Here is a 22394-nt window from a genome sequence, read left to right as displayed (position 1 = left end):
AAATCAATCCCTGATATCTATCAGTCTGGCCCTGCGACTTGTAATATACAAACCAAAAAATTCTTCAAAGAGAGGTAAGAAGCTTCCTTCCTTACTATGAAACTGACATTTATTTAATATTTGTACAGGTTAATCTAAAAGATTCATGCCTATTTGTCTAACTAGAGTATTTCTTAAAATTAAGGAAATGGCTACTTTATGCAAAGTGCAGGTGGCCTTTGCGTATAATGTGGTAGGTTTTCTCAGGCTCCCGCGGGGTGTATGCTCTGCAGCAGCATTTGAAACTGCTGCTGCATTGAGGCGAAGAACGCTTGTAGCATGGCGTTCGGGTTTGCATCTAGTGGAGGGGGAACGGCACTGCGGCTTGTTACGGTGGTGTGGGTGGTGCGGCGAGGCGGCTGTTGTCTGTTTTCCTGGGCGCCCCAGGTAAACAGGCGATCCCGTCTGGCGACTTTTGCCTTCAGGATCTGCTTCGGATTTCGGGGGCATCCCAAGTAGTTGGCAGTGTGAGGGCTCCACAGTTGGCACATGTGGCCGGCTGGTCGCGTGGCTTGGTGCACTCGGTGGTGGCGTGAAGTTGGCCACTCTTAACGCACTTGTGTGCCGCCATGCACCTGGCCTGGGCGTGTCCATGGAACTGTCACCTGTGGCACTGTATTCTCCTGGACTTGTTTCTTTGGGCTTCTACCCTTATCTTTACGCCGCGCAGCTCCGTGAGCGAGAAGATGGACTTTTCTTCTCTCGGGAGCTGCACCAGGACCAGAGGTGTGGACTGCCTGTTCCTGTTGAAGTACCGTGCCGCTGACCAGTGCTTGTCTTCTCTCCTCTGGCAGGGAGAAGGAGTGGAACGGCACTTTTGTGAGGCCCGATAATCCTGGGTAACTCTGTAGTCCGTGATGGTCTGAGGGTGGATTTGTATTCCGTCGTGAGTATTAACAACATGGCCATGTTGTACTCCTTTTGACTTCAGGGCGGCGGCGACTTCCTCGAATTTTGTTTTTTCCCTTATAACGATCGGAGGGATCTTGGTCCTGCAGGTTGGTGGAACTGGCTCGAGTCTGGGCTCATAAGGGGAGCGCTCTAAAGGGGAGCGACCCGCGTTTACACATTTCCTGATGTTCTCCTTCCGACCGTTCTGGGGCCTGCCGACGTAAAGATTAACTCGAGCGTATTGTGCTAGCAAAAGACAGTGGCGTAGCTTATCAGCTAATATAAATAGGCTTTTTTCAGGTTATTCTTTTTGGACAGCAACAATTTTAAAGTGACAATGTAGTTTTCACAAGTTTTGAACAAAATGTTTTCTATTATATATCTATTAATTAATTAATAAAAATTTAAAAACACTTAATTCGATAATTTTATGTAAGAATTTATTTGGCTGCGTAGGCATTTGCTATGATATAGATATAGAAAAGATATAAATATACATTACTACGTAGCACAAAATGGAGTAAATGCATAAAAAACTCTATTTATACTGCTAAAAATAAGTTTGGCATTAAATATTATAAAATGGGCTTTACACATTTTTGACCATCCGCTAAAAACCGAAATTAGGAATTATATCGCGGAGTATCAACGATCTTACTAGCCAAGCGATATCTCGGTCAAAAAAGATAGATAGTTTAAAATGGTTTTTTTCGGTCCAGTTCAACAGTATTTAACTTAACTTCATTTATTTAGACTGTATATGAGGCTATAAATAACAAATTTTAACTAGACGTCATTTACGCGAATTTCGCTAAAGCCTTTAATAAGATGGACCACGGACTTCTTGCTCAGAAACTTAACAGGCTTGGTTTTCATTCTAATTTTGTACAATTTTATGCTTCCTATTTGGTAGGTAGACACCAGTTTGTAGAGTATAATGGGTTGAGGTCATATGTTTATAAAGCATATAGCAGTCCATTTGCTGACGATCTAAAGCTATTTCGCATTGTAACTATTTGACAGACTGTTTGCTTCTCCAAAACGATCTTAATTTAATCTAAAACTGGTGCAACATTAATAGACTTCCTCTTAATATTGAAAAGTGTAAAAAGATATTAATTTCTTTGCTGAACAATGAAATTAGCTTCGACTATAAATTAAATGATACAATTCTTTTTCACTGTGATTATGTTCGTGATCTGGGTGTCACTATTTAGATTGCATAACAGGCTTCATTTTTGCAATAATATAGATAACATCATTAATTCATCTTTAAAAATCTCTTGATTTTATTATAAGAACTCCCTCAGACTTAACTAATATATCAAGTAGAATCATCTTGTTTAATTCCCTAATAAAATCGCGATTACTTCATGCGGCTCCACTCTGATATCCAAACTATATTATTCACATTATCAGAAATCTGTTTAACGTAAATTTCTGAAATATATCGCTTTAAACGCGTTACTCAGCAGATAGATTTAATATGCTTTCTCTTCATCAGAAAGCGATTTGTGTTGGTTTGCTTTTTCTTTTCAAATTATGTAATGATTATATTAACTGCCCGGAATTGGCAGCAGCTCTACACTCAATACAAGCAAGCAAAACAAATATTTTTACTTAAAAAAATATAGTACAAATTTAGCAAAGAAAGATCCTTTATACAGGGCACGGCTTTTCGTTTAACTTTGTTCACTTGAATCTGGATGTTGATCTCTTTCACATGTCTTCTCGTCATTTAAAAAAATTATTGTCAAATAATATTGTTAGTATTTAGTTATCTCTTGTACTTTTTTTCGTACATATTTTATGATTACCTATTAGTTATGTTTTTATACTATCGACTTTATTATATGACTAGCTGAATGCCTGCGGCGTTGCTCGCGTGAAATTTGAAAATAAAAGAAAAGTTCTACTGAACAACTTCTTTGTAAACAATATTTTTCGTTTTGCCTTCTTGTGCCAGAATTAAGTTTTTTGGTAAACTTGTTCTAGAACAGGCTACATAGAATTGTCCATGCGTAAAGCAATCCTGTCTCAAATCAATCCCTGCTATTTTGAGTCTGGCCCTGCGACTTGTAATAAACAAACCAAAAAATTCTTCAAAGAAAGAGATGAGAAGCTTCCTTCCGTGTGCCGCCTTTTATTTAGTGAACGTGGCCTCAGGATGAAAGGTGTACCTTGCAATCATAAAAAATATTATAATCCAAATATTTTTTTTATTGATCATCAATATCATAATGTGTTTACAACGTAAATGAAAAAAATTAAATATTGGAAAAAAACGTGAGTCATGCAAATTATAGATTTGTGTGGCGAAAGATTGTTTTTAAAACAATATATACAGGGTGGCCATTTGAAAACGAAACAGAGCCTATTTTGAGTCCCTCAGAACATTTGCTAAAAAATCCTCGGACCCGTCAATTTTTGATTCAAGGGGGAACCATTTTTTTGCTAGTTTCGCCCCCCTGAGGGCAAAGCCCTAGCGTGGGTGACAAGGGCCCCCAAAATTTTAAATGGAACGGGGGGTCGAGTGATACCTTATTTTGAAGGTATTTTTATGTGGATTATAACCCTAAAGTTTTAAATCGTTACTATTTCCCTAGTCGATACAGGGGCTAATAAAAGTTGAACAAAAACATGTCAAAATTTTTTATGAAAAAAAATGCTTGTAAATTTAGCAGTTAAATAAATACAAAAAATTTTGTTCTCCTACATTGTGAATTGTACTTTCTGTTGTTTTTTTTTTAATACCCGTAGGTATCTATGCCAGTTCTGCAAGGGAACTGTTGGTTACAACAAGGTTATTGTTGAGACTGTTATTATAGCAACATTTTGAAGTTTAATAGTGGTTGTCAATTACTGCTGTCAGATCATAGTGTGTCAAACAAATAGCTCTTTAAAGTTAGTTAGTTACAACATTAAGTGTGAAAATGGTTTATTCACTTGCTGAAAGAGTTGAAATAATTTCTCTTTTCTTTGCGAACAATGAAAATGCTAATTGAACTGCCCAGCTCTTTAACACACTACAACACCCTAATCGACAGGTCCATCGCAAGTACATTTTGGAATTGGTTCAAAAATTTAGGGAAACTGGGTCTGTGGCTAATAAAAAGCGCGAAATGGATAATCCAGTGGTGAATGAAGCTTCAGAAGTAGCTATTTTAGCCCATATTATGCAAGATCCTACACTGAGCACAAGGAAGTTATCAACCGTGTCTGGTATTAAGAGAAGCAGCATTCAGAAGATATTAAAAAACAACAAGTTTCATCCGTACAAAATGCATCTCGTACAAGAACTAAACGAAGACGATTTTGATAGGCGAGTACAATTTTGTGAAACTATATCTGAACAAGCCGCTGATGATCCGCACTTTCCATTTAATATATGTTTTTCTGGCGAATGCTCTTTTTTCCTAAACGGTACTGTGAATCATCACAACTGTCGCTATTGGGCTGATTCAAATCCCAGAATATTTCGTGAGGTGCATACACAACATCCTGAAAAATTAAATATTTGGGCTGGCATTTTTGGTAAACATATCGTAGGCCCCTTTTTTTTACCTGGCAATTTAATAGGAGAGATGTACCTGGAGTTATTAGAAAATACAATTGATCCGGCATTAGTGGAGATAGTAGAAAATAACAACGAGTACTTGCAAAATCGTCTAGTATTTCAGCATGATGGGGCGCCACCCCACTATGCTGCAAGGGTTCGTCAATATTTGGACCAAACGTTTCCAGGACAACGGATTGGAAGAAGAGGAGCTTTTGAATGGCCTCCTCGTTCCCCGGACTTAAGCCCGTTAGATTTTTTTATGGGGCCATTTAAAAACTAAAATATATGCTAGTCAGCCAACATCGCTAGACCATTTGCGACAAAGAATAATTGATGAATGTCGTCAAATCACCCCAGAAACTTTGCAAAATGTACGGAAAAGGTTTGAACAAAACCTGTATTATTGTATGGAAGTCGAAGGCCAACATTTTGAACACTTACTTGATTGATTTTATCTTTAAGCCCTTTATTTAAAATTATACTTTTTAACATTTTTTTGTAACTTTTATTAGCCCCTGTATCGACTAGGCAAATAGTAACGATTTAAAACTTTAGGGTTATAATCCACATAAAAATACCTTCAAAATAAGGTATCACTCGACCCCCCCCGTTCCATTTAAAATTTTGGGGGCCCTTGTCACCCCCGCTAGGGCTTTGCCCTCAGGGGGGCGAAACTAGCAAAAAAATGTTTCCTCCTTGAATCAAAAATTGACGGGTCCGAGGATTTTTGCGCAAATGTTCTGAGGGACCCAAAATAGGCTCTGTTTCGTTTTCAAATGGCCACCCTGTATATTAAAGTACGATACAGAGTACAGTAGCTTAGGTACAATAAGAATGATTAAATACTAGGATTAACTTATATTTATAAACTAAAAAGAGCTAGGCTGGCATAAAGATGGGCCGCTGCTGGATAGGTACTATGTGACTATGTAACTCCTCCCTCCTTAAGAAGCAAACATAATGGAATGAGTTTGCTTGGTGTCTTGGAGCTCAGCTTTGGACTGGATGGCTTCAGAAGGTAGCTTCTTCTTCTTCTGGCATCGTGTTCTGGCATAGGAAAACAATTGGCTTCTGTAGAGCAATATTAAAAGTATGATGACAAGACATGTAACTATAATGCTTATTATCATATAGGTTGGTGAAGATTCTTCATGGATTTCCTGGATTGGGGTGACTGGCGAAATCTTTTAGGTGGTAGACTTTCTTGAAATCTACGGTGTTGATATTGATTACTGAGTATTTCATCGGTAGGGCGGTAATGTCAAGGTGAAGTTCTGGGAGAATTAACGGTTTTCCTTGGTTTATACGAATATCGTTGATAGACCTTCTGGTTCCAATAGAGACTTCACAAGGGTGTGGAATTGTAATGAGAGTTGGTGCGTTAATTGATAGGTACTTGTCTGAGTCACATTTTGTAAAGGCTTGGACCTCTTGTTCGGGAATCACCAAGATTCAGTTCTAGTTATTTGCTCAACTAGAGGTTGTTTCAGGTGTAGATACTAAACTATCTTCTTCGTTAAAGACTTCTTTACAGTAGAATATTCCTTCAATTTCGAATTTTTCAATTTGAATTGAAAATATTGTCCTATCCTTTGAGAATAAAACTTGTGTTCCAATAAATTGGTAGAATGAAAGAATATTTTTAAAGTTTGGTACAGTGTCTTGATCATAATTCGCTCTCAGGTAGCTTAATGTTTCATTTAACTCGGATACAGAAATAATGGAGTTATGTAAAGAGTTCAACTTAGCAAAAAGGATGGCATCTTCTAGGTTGTCAAGAAAATTAATTAGGCTTTGACAATCCAAATTGATTTGGGAAAGCAATCCTTCGATCATAAGGTAGTCATGCGCATCTTTTAAAGAGTCTTTTAAAATTTTCCAGACAAATTCAATTCCTTTTTGAAGTTTTATTTGGTTTTGTTCGATTATAGAAAGAGATTTGTTGAAGTGTTCGATAAGATGTTTTGATAATGAGATTTAAACATTTAGATGTTGAATAATGTTTTTCTGATTTTGTTGTAAAGCTGTGATAGCTTTATCAAATCTTTTTCCGTCTTCAGAATCTAATGTCCCGAATAACCATTTTTCTGCGCTGCCTACAATATTAAAAAGACGTCTTTTAGCTCTTTTATGAGGAATAAGATTGTTTATTTTATTCCTAATTATATCTATTAAATATTCGGTTCTAGAAAGTAGACTTTCTGTTAGACCTTGATAAGATAAGATATGTATGTTAGTATCGTTTTTATGTAATATGTTAAAACTTAAAATATTGAAGGAGCTAATTAGTTTTTCTAATTGTACGTGTATAATATCTAAATCTACATAGTGTAAAAATACGTGTTTATTATATATAATTCGTGCATGTCCTAATTCAATAGGAAGTATAGGATTCTTAATGGTTGTTAGTTGGATATCTTCACTGCTGATTAGCTGAAGTAGAAGGCCCAACGTCAATATTGTCTTTATTAAGGTCATCATGTTCCTGCAAAGGAACAACATGTTTAGATTTTGGTTTTCTTGCAGACCCTTTATGGTAAACACCTCTTGTAGTTAATAATTTTATAGGTGTTTGATCATTTACATTTGTTTTTACTAATTTGGGTAGTGCTTTACTACGAAATTTGGTTTTAATGTACGCTGGTTCATTAATATGATGTTCAGGAGGGTCATTTCTTGTCATTTCGTTTGTTTATAATATTTTCTTTTATTTCTTGATTTGAATCAGAAATTCTTGCATAAAGTTTATTGCAGTTTTCTTTGTGATTCTGTATGTAATCAGAAATTATTATGTGATCATTAAGGTCAAAAGGATTAGTATTATTTATATGACCTTTAATAATCTCGAATGGAGTGAACTTTGTAACGCTATGTATGGAGTTATTCCTAGTAAGGCTCTTTTTACCAGTTGTTCTGGGGTAAATTTATTTGAATCCTTAAGGCAACGATAATGTTCTATTAAATAGGAATGAAAGCGTTCCACAGGTGAATTTGAGTTGCTGTTTTTCCCTGTGGTGTAATGGAGTTGGATTTTATAAAGAGAACAGAAATCTTCAAGGTCTTTATTTTTAAATTCTGTTCCTCTGTCACACGTAATTTGAAGATGGCTTGCCACTTCAAATTACGTATGACAGATGTGTAACAAATGATAAAAGGTTTTCAATTACAGCTGTTCCTGTAACACTACTTAAATGGTAAGCTTGTGCATAGCGAGAAAAAGCGTCGATGATAGTAAGAAAACTATGATTATCTATTTTGAAGGTGTCAATGTGAATTTGCTCAAACGGTTTTGTTGCACTCGGTGTTAAATTAAATTTGATTACAGGGGGATCTCTGTCATATTTATTCTTTTGGCAAATATTACACGAGCATATTATTACAGAGGCATTTTAACGTATCTTTCTATATCCATAATCATACTAGGCCAATAAAATCTATGGCATAATGCTTTTTTCATTTCGGTTATGCCTCGATGACATGTTTTTGTGGTGTGATATAGAGTGAGTTTCATTTGTTGTTCTTCTGACGTTTCAATGTCTTGTAACCTTGTTGAACATTGTACAAATTTATAGGCTGTGTTAACAAAGTAATTTTGTAGGGTTACTGTGAAAAGTTTGCTAAATTCTTCATTTCTGAAAAACAAGGCATAAAGGTTTTTGGGATTTATGTAATTTTTCAAGAATTTAACAATGTCTCCTACAGGTTCTATTTTTGGGAATGTTACATAATATCGAGCATTTTGAAAGATTTGTTCTACTTTACAAGTTAAGCTCGATATATCTCCTACAGTAATGACTATTTGTTTTTTATAGGTATTGAGTGTCCTTTCTGAGATTGGTAAATTAAAAATAGGGTTTTCTAATGATGTGTGCACAGTTTCGAGATCATCTGAATTCTTTTATTCTTCCAGTGGAGTTGATGATTTTGGAATGGGTCTTTTTGGAATAGTAAAATCAGATATTATTTTTATTTTTGGTTTCTGCCTTCCTAGAATTTCGTCTAAAGTTTCTGGATCTAGGTCTGGAAGTTTTTTGAGTGTTGTAAAAGTTCATCGATAATTTCGTCAATATCGCCTGGATTATTATCGATTGAGGCTGCCTCTATAGCATTTAGGTCAACGGGGTTTCTAGAGAGAAAATCTGCCGCAGTTTTTGATTTGCCCTTTTTATACTTAATGAAATAATCATATTCCTTAAGTTTAAGGCGCCATCGTACTAAGCGACTATTTGGTTCTTTTAAAGAAAATATCCATTGTAGCGATTTGTGGTCTGTTATGACCGTAAATTAGTTGCCAAATAAATAAGGTCTGCATTTGTAAGTATTTGGATCCCCAAACTACTGCGAGTAACTCTTTTTCAATTGTGGAGTAATTAATTTCCGCAGGGTTTAGCGTTCGTGATGCATAGCTTACAGGATGTCCATCTTGTGATAAAATAGCACCTATAGCATAATTAGACGCATCTGCAATAAGTTCAAAGGGTTTTTTAAAATTGGGGTAAGCTAAAACAGGTTCGGAGGTTAATATGTTGTTACAGGTTTGGAAGCAATTTATGAACTCTTTAGTGTGAATTACCCTTTCGTTTTTCTTTAAGCAATGAGTCATGGGTTTGGTTAGTTTGGCAAAATTTTTAATAAATTTCCTATAGTAGCCTAAAATTCCTAGGAAAGATTTTATTTGTTTTTGAGTTTTAGGGATAGGAAATTTCTGAATAGCTTCGATTTTTTTTGGGTTTGGTTTAATGCCTTCGGGTGTTACTACGTGTCCTAAGAAATCGACTTTTTTTCTTAAAAATTCACTTTTGTCTAGTTGAATTTTTAATCCCGCTTCTCGCAATTTGGCAAATACAAGTTTTAGATTTTGAATATGTTCTTGCAGGCTTGTGCTAAAAATTATTAGATCATCAATATAAACCATGCATATTTTACGTAGTTTTTTTAAGATTTCATCCATCGCACGCTGAAATGTTGCTGGTGCACTTTTTAATCCGAGTGTGTACCCGGTCGACTATCGAATTGAGCATACGTTAAAATACAAATATGCCTAGCCAATGAGAGCGCTTCGGCATCCGCGAGGGCGTGGTATGCGAACCGCCAAATTCAAAATAGAAAATTTTTAACGTATGTAGAGTTTTTCTATTCATATTTATATTTAATTAGGTTTTTATGATGCGTATATATTTTAGATGAAGAAAAGTGCAATATGCATTAAAAACATTTAATAAAAAGATATTTTAGCTATTATTAGTAAATGGATTATTGATTTTTTTAATATTTACAGCGTGTGATCAATTATTATTTTAAAAATATTTTATAAATACTTGTCAAATTTGGTTTTTATAGCAAATTATCTCTTTTAATGACGAAATTTGTTAATCATTTGGTATAGCGGTACGTGTAAGCGCAATGTTTGAATTATTTAATTAATATTGTTAGTTAAATATTAAAAATGGGGTGATACGAAATTGAATTGTTGTGTAGCGCTTATAAATTAATTGGTTAATAGGTGGATGAGTGGATAAATAAAAAAATTAGAAAATAAAAGGCAATTAAATTTTTTAACAATATATGGTGAACATTTTAAAGTTCGCATTTTTACATACCTCTGTGTCATAATTCTAATATGCACCTCAGTAATATAATAATTGTCAATAGTTATTTGAAAGTATAATATTATTTTAAATTGTCCACTACCACTATACATATTCTATACATTATACTTTTGTGGTTGATATAAAGTATATATATGGTTGGAAAAGCTGGATAAAGGGTAAATATGACTAAAAAGTCAAAGTATAAGAACAGAAAACAAAAAAAACGTAGAAATTATATTTTAACTTTGTTTATTTCAAATAATAAAAAATCTATAAATTTATTTGTTATTTAAATATAATAATTTATGGTATTTTTAATATCAACAACCTCAAAATTAAATGCAAAGAGGCTAAATGTATTAATCTGGTATATAGTATGTAGACTCGCACTTCTTTAGCTTATTTGTCATCTCTGCTGGTCATGTATATACAGCCCAAACCATTCAAACTTCCATACAATAGTAACATGGAAAAAATTACTGCTCTGTATACATTTTAATTAATAAATATATACTCACAGAGGATCTTCCCCTCGTTCCATGTCAATTTCAAATTAATCCAATTAGCTTTTCTGCACCCTAAAAAATATTAAAAACATAGCAAACAAAATGTAATAGAAAATGATTAGTTGCATATTAACATACAAAATAAGCTAACATTTTAGTCTTAAAATAAAAGATATAAAAATAGTTATACAGAAACCAACACCTATGACGTCTTAAAATTTGTTTTTACAATTTGAAACCTACACCAAATTAAGCCTTACAAAAACTATACCTAGTTATGTATATGACCTCTTACATAAAATTTGTATTTACAATTTGAAACCTGCACCAAAACCTTACAAAAAATATACTTAGTAATATTATACTGATTATAACACAAAATATCACATCCTATTTTTGTTAACTTCACAGCTATAATATAAACATAAAAAAATAGCTATAATTCAAATATTATTTAGCCATTAAATACACAAAGAAATCTAGCTTATTTTTTATTTGGATAGTACATTTGTTTTTCAATTTTTCTTTTCTTTTCAATGCCCTGAGAATTTTCTTCCTCCACATCTTTATTTTTAAATTTGTTGATTACAGCCATAAATCTGGCAAATGCATTTTTATCTAAACTTCTACCATAGCTACAAATTTCTTGCAATGCAATCTTAAAATAAGTATAAACGATGTAATAAAAATGTAACTTATATTTTACTCAAACTACTTCTCGATTTTCTCGAAGTCCATTGCAGAACTATTGACTTTCATTTTTAAACTCTCCTGAATAAAATGGTTTACATCCTCCTGATAATTGATTTGGCTAGTTGTGGCTTGATCAACAAACAAAACATTATCCTCTTCCTCTTCACTCACAGTTGGGGAACCTACAACAAACTCCCTCCTCTGCTCAAAAATGGCTACAGCATGTATATGTTTACAAAGTACTGTTTAGGCAGAATTTTGTGGACACTCACATCTGTATTTATGAAAACATATTTTACAGATGTTACAGTATCCAGTGCGACATTGCTCTTCACATAGTTCATGACAAAACACAACATAGAACTTACCACTTACCGAAACACTTTGTACTTTAAATTTTCCAAATTCTACCTTACCATTCATTTTTTCGGCTTTGTTATGGGCTTCTATTAGAATTTTATGCTGATAGCTATTTGAGTTTGGTCTTGTTGACATGTTCCTTAAATGCGAATGCTTCCCCCAGACTTCACACTTTGCATGCGCTATTAAATCCTAAACTTAGAACATTGAAAGGCTAGAATTAGTAAACAACAACTTTGTTTGAGTCCAACATGTGCACAGGGGCAAGAGGGGTGTTTTGTTTACAAACATATTTGCCGATTCTCTGTTGCCAAGTCGACGCAAATTTCCAACGGAGGAAATTTTTAGCTATATTTTAACAACCATTATAACGTTAATTTAACTTATTTGTGTTGTATTTTATAGGAAAATTTATAATAAAAAGTATAAATACTACAATTAACCTATTTTAAGAATAAATATAATATCCTTAAGCAAAAAAAAAAACAAAATTATTAACTTTCTTATCCCTAAAACTGCTTCTAAGAAATTTGGAGCGACAACACCGGAGCTTAAGCGCCTGAGCCATACGCGTAGTGTCATCTGTCAAACGGCTTTTTGTTTATTTTCGGGATTCGTGTATTTTCTTTAATTTTCGGTTTCAAAAGGAAAAAGGCCACATTTTAGTGTTTTTTTTAAATTGCTAGGATGGGAAAAACTTGTGTCGTTTGTGCCGCTTCATGATAAAAAGGTGATTTAAGCCGATCTTTTCACAAGTAAGTACCGATACTTTCATAACATCACATCATGGGGTAACCATCATCATAAACGTAGAATAGGGGATCTTATAGATAAACCTAATAAAAACTTGAATGTGAAAGTGTGCGTAAAATACCAAAATATTTATATTTTTAAATCTAAATATTTTTTTGAACATATTAATCTATCAATAGGCTATAAAAAATATAAAACTAGAATTTTGTCCCTGGTTTTATTACAGGATTTTATGTTTTTTTTTGTTGTTTTGGCAGAAATAAGGCATACCTAATACCCATGTACCTATCTATGTATAGTTATGTTTTTTTAATATAGACATTAGGTAGATAGATGAAATTACTAATTTTTTATTGCCTTTAAAGAATTTTGAAATTTATTTAGATATTGATATCTACGTATAAAGTTAATTTTGTCTTTCCCTAAAATTTGGTCGATAATTTTTTTTTTTGTTTTACCACATTGCAACTTACAATAATATATATAGTAATTGGCACCACATATTAATTCATTACTGTAATTTTTTTTGCTTTTTGATTAAATATCAAATACTTATCATAGATTGCCTAATATATGCCCAAAGGGAACAATGGATTTCATTAATGGAAATCAACACAATTAAACAGAACATATTTGTTTGTTCAGATCACATCCTTAGAAGTGATTTCTTATATAAGGAAGATAATATTATCAGTAGCCAGACTTTATTAACAAAATCAGCTCTACCTCAAATGTAATTTTTTTTTAAATATATTTTTCTAGTATAAAAAAATCGTCACAAAAAGGATTAGTGTTACTCATATAAGCTTTATTTATACCTAATACTTATTAAATTAGGTATGTATGTAAAACTATTTTTTTACTAGGATTTCTGATGCACTGGTTAAAAACACAGCAGCCGATAATTCAGTTAATTTACCAAGTGATTTACCCTTCAAAGCTGCAGGGGTAGCTTTCCTGAAGAGTGCAAAAACTTCTTTAGCTTCCAAAATGGTATATAGTACAAACAGTGAAGCTAATATAGACAAGTATGGATAATTAAAATAGATTTATATTCTTGATACACCAAATTTTGTATAATTACAGATCTGATCATTCATCATCAACAATAACTGCATCTGAGATTAATAGTTCTACAGTAACTGTGGGGTCTAGGTCAATAATTACTATTTCTCATCCAAGCCGTTTTTGTTAACTGCTACACATTCCCTGACTCTGCCAAGGAAAAGGTAAAAATACACTCAAAATAGACTACTAGTTTTATGCCATGTATCATCCTATTCTATATATCTTATTTAAAAGTGATATAGTATTTTATTGTGTTATATTTGTTTAATTAAATGCAATTAATCAAATGTCTGATATTACAAAGATTCTTTATAATAACATACATTTTATTGATCAATTGGATTATTATAATACATTTTTCTAATTTTTTCTTTTTAATTTTGGTAGTACTATATTTTTATGTATATTATTCTAGGGTAAAATCAAAATGATATCCTGAGGACCTAAGCACTAATGATTCCACCGTTTCAAAAACTAAATCACTTGTTACAAAATTATGGAAAAAAATAAAGAACAAAAAATTAAAATTCGAAGATTGCAAAAAACAAATTTGCCCCAAAAAAATTAAATTAAATGTCTCAAGTCATTATTAAAATACTTAAGAAATAATAACATGATTTTCGAAAAAGCCCAACATACTACATATTTTATTTGACTTGTAAAAGTACTTGTTTGTATATTACTACTAATAAACTAATCTAATCTATTGTACATAGTCTTTATTCTTAGGTAAGCTTTGTTTTTTAGTATAAATTAATATGATATAATATTTGGTATTGGGTATTATATAGGTCACTGTTAAATGTCTCAAAACCATTGTACAGGCTAAATACTCATAATAAAAATCTTATAACCTATAAAAAACTTGCAACTCCTTCACAATTTTACCATCCTTGTAGTTTTAACTCTTTCCGCTGAATCAATACTGTCTTTGAAAAAGTCAGCACCATAGAAGTATATATTATGTGATATAAAGTAAGTGATGTAAAACTGAGTTTTGTCCCATATAATAATAACAATAAAATTTTGCAAAATGTTAATAATTTGTGTCTTAAAACATGATTTATTAAGAAATCTATAATATTATATTAATAAAATATTTAATTTCCATAAAAATGCTTTGACAAAAATGGTGCCTTTTATTAGGACCTTCCTCTAACGAAGTCCGTTAAAAAAACACATAAATAGCTCATAAATGGTAATATTACTTACTAATTAATAAAAATTTATCAGGTAAATATTTGTTGACGACGTCACTGGTAGAGAGTGCTTGTATCAGTGGCATCAACAATGCGATCGAGCGACGTTGCGATGCCATTACCGTTTTCTCATTTTTTCGTACTTTATTTTCATTTATTAAAGTTAATATTGACTTCGATATAGAGTATTTTATCAAATTTATTTTAAAAAAATGCTTGATATTTTATTAAAGGGGAGCAGTAGTATTGTTTGGAGCCTTCGGAAACAACTGAAAATTTTTATGATATTATAAAGTGATTTTTGCCATTTATCTATAAGCATTTGGCATCATTGCATCAGAGATGTTACAAGCAAACAAACCTGTCCATAGTTCCACGGCATGCTACTTCTAGCCTTTCAATGTTCTAAGATCCTAAAAGTAAACACAACAAAACATACTTATGTATGTTTGATAATGATAACTAAGACTTTGTACAACCTCTGATATCACTCCTGTTGCAATTGTAAAATATGTGTTCTTCCCCATTCTTAAACTTGTTTCGGGTCTGACAAGCATAATCTACTTCCCTATTATCTTGTGCCCTCCAAGGTGTGAATTCTTCAAAATTCCTAAAATTTAAAATTGATTCTTTGACAGTTATATGGTGAATATCAAGCAAATGTTTGTTTAAACAGTTAAAATATGAAAATGTCTGGATATCATTAGTACACATTGGACATATAATGTGTTTTATTTGTTCCTTCCCAACAAATTCAGGGTAAAACTTTTTCCAATGCCTGTTTCTGGTAGATGTGCTTGAAAATTCCTTATCACAAACTTCACAGATTGCATTTTGTTGACTGCAAAATAAATAATTATTCAAATTAGAACTAAAAAAATTATATGTATCTTACCTTAAACCGATTCCAAGCGGACTATCGGTAATTACCGTTCGTTCCTAAGTGGTATTAACCAAACACAGACTAGACAGTATAACCGCTTGAGATACGTGACGTGACCAATTAGAATTAGCCCTTTATACGTCATCAATTTGGAACAGTAATTACCCACGTCCGGAGCTGTTTTCTAAACGTCAAATCTCAAAGATATTGAAATAAGTGCGGGAAAAAATAAAAACAAACAACAAATTATTTCCTTTTTAAAAATGACACAAAATTTATTATGGCTAATAAATTTTCTTTTTTCATATTTATGTTTAAGAACTAAATACATATAATATTATTGGCGTCTGGGGTATTACCAAACACGTCCAAGCGGACACGATTGGTTATATGTTATAAAGGGACTAGGGACTGTTCAAGGTGAACCAAGGGCTTAACCGCGGTTAAAACCGATAGATCGCTTGGAATCGGTTTTAGTGAGGCCATAATTGTCTATAACAGACAACAGATAAGTGCAAATATTGGTTTAAGTGGAAGGAAATTATGCACTAAGAAACACTGGCAAGTTTATTGAAAGGTAATGAAACTCAAACGCTAAATTGTTTGTTTTTGAGCCCAAAACCAGCACAGATATGGATTGTATAGATAATGGTGTAAACACTCAACACTATACACTATGAATTTTCACTCAAATAGTCGTAAAGTTGATATAATTGTTGATAATTAAATCAATTATTAGGAAGCAAGCAAAGCAAATAAAATCTGCAATATAGGTTAAGTTAAACAAAACCAATGCCTTGATTTTCAATTTCCGTAGCTAATCGGCAACGAAATTTGACGTACGAACTTTCACGAAAGGATCAGCAGTGCTGCTCCACTCTCAATTTCTCTGATTGGCTGGGCATATTTGTATTTTAAGGTATGCTATCGAATTGCCGTTCAGTTTCGTGCACCGTGTGGTGCTGCCGCGAAGCGTCAAATCTAGGAACGATTTATTTTAGCTGCGTAGACTTGGCTTTTGGCTTCTTTGAGACAGGTTTTCAGCGACGCTGGAATCTCCGGTTACGCGGCCGTGTTGGATATTTCTTTAAGACATGGGATGATGCCGCCAACTATGTTTTTATTATTTTTTTTTAACATACAACACAGTAGTGTCATTTAGGTGGGTCAAGTGATGAGTGATCTACTTAAGGGTGAAGACATTGAAATTTCTAAGTTAAGTTTTATAAAAAAATTATTACTTACTTAAATAAGTTTTTGAGACAAAAATTAATACAAAAATATATATAAAAAGCTATTTTTACAAAATTACCAACAAAGTTTAATACAAGTTATAGTTTCAACAACAAACATGTTTTCTCCATTTTGTGTTCAAGAGGATCAAGTTTTTAAATAAAAAGCCTGTTGCACTTAATTAACAAAAAACTAATATTTAAAAAATATGTGGAACAAATTTTAAGATATAAGCAGGTTTCACGTAAATATTATAAAGATTAATTGAAATAATTCAAAAGACTTAATACCTATGGTAATATAACTTGATCAATAATTTTTTGTAAAAAGTAACCCATTTTGTCATGTGATTCAATATCTGAAAAATTGTTCAGCGTAGTCAGATCTGTAAAGTAAGGGGTTTTGAGTGAGGATGTTAATAGAAATAGAAAATAGGCCACATCTTAAGTTTTAAGCGACACTTCTCAATTACCATTTGTTACAACTATACTTAAAACTATAAAAAGATACCTAGTAACAAGTATAGTCGCTTCGCTCCTATACTTTTGGTCCGTGGGGACCAGTTTGGAACCTTTAGGTCCTGTCAGTGATGGCCTTAGAGGATTTCTTTAAAAAAATCACAAATTGTCAGGTGTACTTAAGTCTGGTCAGTCGAAAGTGCCAACGTTTCTATGCCAAGGAAAGAGAGGACCAGTTGTTGGGGTATCATGCTTCAAAGAACCATAATGTGTTATATAGTCGCGTTGTGTGTCAATATAATGTGTTATTATATGTCAAATATCTGTCAACGTATATTAATTGCATCCTTAATAAACTCTAAATAGCAAATTTCAACGCAATCGGATCAATAGCAAAAGAGTTACGGTGTCACGTGACCTGAACCTCAAATTTCAATTATCTGTCAAAATTTATTATTTGCATCCTAAATAAACTCTAAATACCAAATTTCATCCCAATCGGATCAATAGCACAAAAGTTGTTAAATACATAAAAAAATTTCATTCGAATCCTTTGAACATGCCAAGTCCCTGCTCTGTTCCTGGATGTAAATCTAATTACAAAAGTAGTTTAAAAGCAGGGGCGGCAAGTATTTCTGTTTTTGGCTTCCCCAAAGATGAACAACTTAAAATTAAATGTTTAAAAGCCATACCTAGAGATAATTGGGCTCCTACTCAATATTCTGTGGTTTGTCCCAAGTATCTTGACCGGAATGATATTATCCGTAAAGATGATTATCTTTTACCTGATGGCACACTCACTAAGATTAGAGTTAAAGCAAAATTAGTTTGCTCTGCAGTGCCTCAAATTTTTCCAAATTTACCTGCATATTTAACAAAAACAGTGCCTCTTCCTAGAGAAAGTCCAGACGAAAGAAATAGTGAACAAAAAAGTAATGAACTTGCCAATGAAGCCTTTGGGCAACTTAATTTCATAAGAAATTTTTAAGATCTTATGAGTAATTATTCCCACAAAATTCTAATATCTGACCTGTGTAATGTAAACATTTTTGGAGATACAAAACTATATTTCTATACTTTAACCTTGAATGATGCTCGTAAAAATATTATTAATCAAATATCAATAGATAGCGACCTATATGTTAAAGTCTTTTTAAAAAAAATGGAGTTGTTCCAAAATGATCTAAAATGGATTTTACCTTTCGAATTAAAATTAAGTAGGTGGGTCTCCACTCAAAAATCTATTAACTAGGTATAATTATATATCTTCTGATTATTGTGAGCTTAAAAAACCATAATCTTCATCTCTAGAAAAGTTTTATCATTCACCAAAATTCAGATTTCACACAACTTGGAGGATGAAAAAGATAGTAACATTTGTAATCGAGTAATACTTTTAATAGATCAAATAACTTTACTTATTTTAAAGCAAAAACGTTATTACCCATCAACTATAATAATGACTTTTATATTATATATTATATCACCTTGCGCATATGAATTGTTTAAAGATTATTTTAATCTACCCATCAAGATATACCTACAGTATCTTTCTTCTAGCTTTGAAGTGTCACCAAATTCTGACTTAAATAAAGCTAATGACACCACTAATTATTTAAACATTGTATCCACTTCTTCGGCACCGACAGAGAAAGTTGTTTTGAAATTTATTAATTGATTAAATTTATATAAGTAAAAAACTACAATATAGGGGGAAAAGTCTAATAATGCATTTATATAATTATTAACGGCGTCTATACATATTTTAAACAATAAATCAATCACATAAATAAAATATTCTCATTTGTAAATAAAGCAAAATCAAAATAGAACGTCTCAAGCGTAACCTTTCAAAGCGTAAACGGATCTACCAAAACGCATCCGATACGCAGCTTGAGTAAAGGCGTGTGAAACAGGCATTATTTTGATTAAATAACATGGAGCGCGGACTATAATGTTGTTGTTGACAACCGGCATATGCTGCGTTCTGGATTTCGGTCGCTAAACACGATCGGACGTAGCTTATGTGTATGAAGAATGAAGATGCAAACCTATATGTATTTTAGAAGTTTTATATAAATATGTATATTCAGCTTGTATTGTGGAAATAAGTATGAAAAAAACCATAACTTTGCTAAATAAGACTGGTAAAAATCTCATAACTTCATTCAAGTTTACATATATTTTGCCTGTGTGAACTTTTGTGTACCTAGAATGATTACACAGTATGATTTGTTTTCATCCTGGTCAACAATTCAAGGGCTGTGGGACCCATTAGTTGTAAACCAGGAGGAATTGCATGTTTTAACTGCTGATTAGTATACCACACAACCAGGAATAAATAAGCTAATTGAAGTATGTTAGGATTCCGCAGATATCATGAAATGTGTTTGATGGGGCTCAGACCATGTACTTAAGGACATCCATCAAGAAATCATTGAGATTCTACCATATTGATGAGATCGGGAAACCAGGAAGAACTGCCTGTCTTTACTGTTTATTAGACTACACAACCAGAAATAAATAAGTTACATGAAGTATGTTAGGATTCCCCAGAGATCATGAAATGTGTTTGATGGAGTAGGTGCAATCATATGAGGAAGGAAATAAAAATTAGAAGTAAACAGGAATATAACAACTGAACTGTGACACAAACAGTAGACAATCAACTTTTTTGTTGTGGAACGGAGCAACATTTCAATGAAGTTTCACTTAATACTGGATTTTTTCACCAGAAGTTGGATGCATTTATAATTTATATACTTAATGTTATTTGAATGAAATATACATATGTAATTATATATACTTTATTTGTTTCAAATCTTGAATAGGCAAAAAGGCACAAGAATCTTTCAATTGGAGCTAAAAACCCTATTGTTGGGTAGAAAATAAAACTTATTTCATGTTTATATTCCATAACCTGTTTATTGTTTTATCAAGTTTTGTTATACAGTTATTTACTTTTAATAATTAAAGAGAAAAATTATCTATAATAAAGGTTGAGTTTCATTCAAGATTCCATACCTTAAGGCATAAACCAAATTTGCTCTATATTACTTTGCAGTCATTAGCATACAGTTATTATCCATTTTATACATATCTTTAATTTTCATCAAAATGTCTATAATAAATAGTTTACATTTCAAAACATACAATTAAAATTTACACTTTTTAGGCAAACAATCTTTACTCTCATATAAAGCAGATATTATTAGAACAGTTTTCTAAGAGCTACTGTTTATATGTGGCGAGCAGTTTAAATTTGTACATACAGTTAATCAAAAATATTTCATAGACAGTATTTATACCTGAATATTTTTACATACTTAACTTAAGAACTGGTTTATTCTTTTGCTTAATTTTAATACATCTTGTTAAATCAATGTTTTTAATTTATTTAGAAAGTCTTTTAAGATATGTACTTAGGTCATTAATAAGTTACAATGTCTTACAGAACAGCAAACATATCTGGTTGTCAAGTTGGTATGCTAGCTGAAAGGGAAGACAAAAAATCCAAGGACTAACCCTTGAAGCACACTTACAATTATCTTTTAATTTCTCATAATGCTCTCGGTCAAATAAATATGTTAAATCATTTATAATATTTTTGTTAGATTAGCTATTTTACAATTTTACTTTTCAGTAGAAAAAGAACATGAATACTTACCCAATTCTCTTAAATATTCCAAGTTTATGTGTTTCGATGAGTTCACTCATCATTATCAGACTCTAACACCACACAGCTGTAATGTTTACATGAAAACCCAGTAAGTTTGTAAGTGTTTCTGCCCTTCTAACCCAACCCAACCCGCTATATTATTTCAATCTTTTAGGTAGGAAAAATAAATAATGAACACAGTTAAATAATTAAGTAAAATCATCTTTATTTCATGAACTTATGTTACACTTACATATCACTTTATGTGATAGAAAAGAGAGATTTAACAAAAACAGCTGTTCTTACACCTAATTTAAACATAAACATAAATTGTTAATGCCATATACACAAAGGTGCTCACATATGTCGCAGAGAAAATCTTTACACTTCTTAATATTATTATTAATCAAAGAATTTAAAGCCTAAAAGTTTTAGATTATAATTACATATATGAGAAATCATCATTTAGAAATTCTTGTATTGAGAAAAAACATTTTTTCAATAGATATTGTTTTATAGTAAATTTATATTGCAGTAAAAAACTTGGTAGGTAACAGTTTAATGGTAGCAGGGAGAGCATTATAGAGTTTGGGAGCAAAGAAGGAAACCCAACACTTAACCTTGTGTATCCTATAAAAATTTGTATATATATGTTCTCTATTTCTCGTAAAATGAAAATTGTACAATTTTGTGTGTGGAGTAATCACTAATATGATGTTTAATATGTACTAAACTATATGATATATAAATACTTCTCTGTAAGGAAACTATCTTTGGTATCTAAATAATATAGAATATAGAACAACAACAATAAGATAAAAAAAAGTCTCTCCAGTTTTGGACTGGCTTTTTCTGCTTCTTTTCACTACCATCTTCCACCTTATCATCAACTCAACACTTGAAACATCTAGCTGCCAGAATCTGCATTCCTCCCCTGCGATAGTGCCACAACTGGATGCTATCTACTGCTTCGATTATCCTCTTAGATGTTTTAAAGCCTGGCATCTCGCTGACCTGAGCATTCAGACTAAGTGGCCTGCTGCCAGTCATGAGCAAAACCATTAAGATACCCTTGCATGGACGCTAATTGTTAGACCATACAGATATCTATTTGTTATTCATATTTTACTAGGGACACATAACTGTAGTTGAATTTCCTTACTCTTTTAAGGTTACACACCTTTTGTGTGAAAACTGATTATATGCTTATATGCAAGGTGTAATATAACATTTACAGCGTTTAGTTAATCGGAAATTTGCCAATCTTAAACATTTTGGACCTTATTCCAACTTATAAGTTCAATATTTTCTCCTTTTGGTCTTGTTATTTATTTACATAATACATGTAGAGGTTAGGTTGTCATTGAAGCTCATATTACATTAAGGCCTACCTTTAACGCTTGCGTTTTCTTCACAATTCAAATAATAACAATGATCCACAGTCCACAGTTAGATTTTGTGTTAAAATAAATAAATAGTCCACATTAAACCAACACTCCCGCA

General features: G+C 32.3%; 1 long non-coding RNA gene across 1 annotated transcript; it reads left to right on the top strand.

Annotated features, from left to right (window-relative positions):
- Positions 1-12735: 12735 nt before the first annotated feature.
- Positions 12736-14084, top strand: LOC126750439 (uncharacterized). Its single transcript, XR_007665726.1, has 3 exons — positions 12736-13420; positions 13479-13621; positions 13876-14084. It is a non-coding gene; the product is annotated as an uncharacterized LOC126750439 (long non-coding RNA).
- Positions 14085-22394: the final 8310 nt, after the last annotated feature.

This window comes from Anthonomus grandis, chromosome 2 (genome assembly GCF_022605725.1).
Source record: "Anthonomus grandis grandis chromosome 2, icAntGran1.3, whole genome shotgun sequence".
In the NCBI taxonomy this organism is placed as follows: domain Eukaryota; kingdom Metazoa; phylum Arthropoda; class Insecta; order Coleoptera; family Curculionidae; genus Anthonomus; species Anthonomus grandis.
Note: the sequence above shows the minus strand (reverse complement) of the source record. Positions and strands in the feature narration are given on the sequence as shown.